The following is a 2,255-nucleotide window of genomic DNA, read 5'->3' as shown; positions in this document are numbered from 1 at the left end:
TTGAAGCGTTTCAACCTCTTTCTATCAAGGGGTCCAAGAGATGCTGGTTGGTTTGTTTCAAGTACTTTAAGAAACTGTATATCTTCCGCCTTATCTTCTGGTAGCAATGTTTTGTTTTTGTTAATAAGATTTTCGGCATTCTTAGCAGATATCATAAATCGTGTTGTCAGTGTTTCTCGAAATTTAATTAAGGCAGCAGATTCCTTTTTGGCATGTATGTATTTCTTGTATTCATCAACCAAACGAATAATTTTGTTTTGGATATTTGGTTTGTCATCAGTGGAATGCAAGCAGGCTGCCATACTTTTGCTAGACATACTGCTGTATCCCAAGCTGCGAGCTTCCCACTCTGGTGGTTACGAGGATTTAATTGAAGATGATATATGTATTTCTGAAGAACATCTCCAGTAGTTGGTCTAAATTGTCCTTCCTTAAAATGTTTTAAAGTAGCAGTGGGCTATACTGGGGTGATTTTGACTTTTTTCAAGTAACACAACAGAACTAGAGTTTAAAAGGTGCCTATGGACATACCTAGAAACGTGCAAAAAAAATTTTTTGATTTTGTTTAAATTCCGGGTGGAGTCCGGACTTTATGTGAAAAATACAAAATGGCCGCCATACAAATTGACAAATCTGCAATAAATCTGCTTCCAGTCAAGCTTTTGAGCTGATTTTGGTGTCAAAAGAAGCAGCAAATTGAGCCTGTTACTTTAAAAGAGCAACAAAACGCCCAGCATGCTTGAATGTTCTCTAAAACTTTGAAACTATTATATTTTGGTCAATATTTTTCATAATTTTTTCACGTTTGTTGGTGCAACTTGAGATTGCAATTGATTGAGTTTCGCTTTTAGCAGCATGATCGTAGCTTACTTCACAAGGTAAATTTAAACGATCTGTCTTAGCCTGATGCTGCGAGTTTGCTGTGGCAATAGTAAATTGCGCAAGCTTTCGGCACACAGTTCCCTAGTCATGTGCTATGATGATAGCACATGACTAGAGAACTGTGTTCCAAAAGCTTGCGCAACTTACTATTGCCACAGCAAACTCGCAGCATCAGGCTAAGACAGATCGTTTAAATCTACCTTGTGAAGCAACTTGAGATTACTGGTTGCATCCAAGAATAATAATGACAATTTCAACACTATATACACATAACTTGTTACCGGTATATGAAATTCACATAAAAATGTCATGAAATACACTAGATATTTGAGAAACATTTATACACTTTAGTAACGACACAAGGACACAATGGTCGTCACACCTTGGAACACCCATTCCGTCTCTACTGTGACAGGGATGATTTGAACAGGATTTACATCCTGAATGTCATCTCTTTTTGGTCTCTTCCACATGGTATTGTTCTTATCATTAACCCGCTGGTAGTGGTCACATTCTACAGTGCCATCATCGTTCAAATGGCAGACCCTTGCCAAAAACCACTGACGTTAATTGTTTTCTCCGTCCCACACCACAGCCACATTTGTTCCTATAGGGTATTCTTTATGGAGTTCAGGAATTGCTGCTGCAATACACATTTTCACTGGTTGATCTGTGTCACCAGAGGAAGTTGCAGCAGTAGAGGTTAAGATGGCATATACCTCATCTTCTGTTGGAAAGATGGTCCCAACATCCTCATCCTCAGTTCCAAGAATGACAGCTAGGTTCAGCAGCATGGTATCTACATTCAAGCTGTTTACTTTGTAGAGGCTGGGATTTGCCTGGCTGTCGCGTGGATGAATCATCCGTTGGTACTGGATCTCCATCCGGAGGATTTTTTTCAGCGTGGATGGTGATGCTGTTGGAAGAGCTCGGAGCTCTTCTACTTTTGTAATTGGCCCTCCATGTACCTTACATTGATCCACCAGGTGGTTGAGGAAATCTCCCTCCCTCCTGCTCTTTTTCATGCGTTCCTTCAGTTTAGTTTTCATCAATTCTTTCTGTGTCTCTGTCCATGCAATCTCCATTTCATCTAACTTTTTTATCACTTTGCGGGATGCAAGCTCACTGTTAATTGGTGCATCTTTAGCAAACATAAGATCATCTCTTATTCGTTTTGCATTGAAGTATCTATTTGAATGTGCTGCTGACAGTCCTGCAAGGTTTCCGAATCGGGCTAAGTATCTTTCTGCAAGCAAGTTCTCTGTGGGGAGGTTTACCCTCATTTCTTCAGTTAGTGCATGGATTCTTGTACTCCTCTCACTATTCTCTGTCTCGTCTTCCCAATACTCTCTTCCGCATTGCATCTTGAGGCC

This window comes from Aplidium turbinatum, chromosome 1 (assembly GCF_918807975.1).
Source record: "Aplidium turbinatum chromosome 1, kaAplTurb1.1, whole genome shotgun sequence".
NCBI lineage: Eukaryota > Metazoa > Chordata > Ascidiacea > Aplousobranchia > Polyclinidae > Aplidium > Aplidium turbinatum.
The sequence above is the reverse complement of the archived record's forward strand: the minus strand, read 5'-3'. Positions refer to the sequence as shown.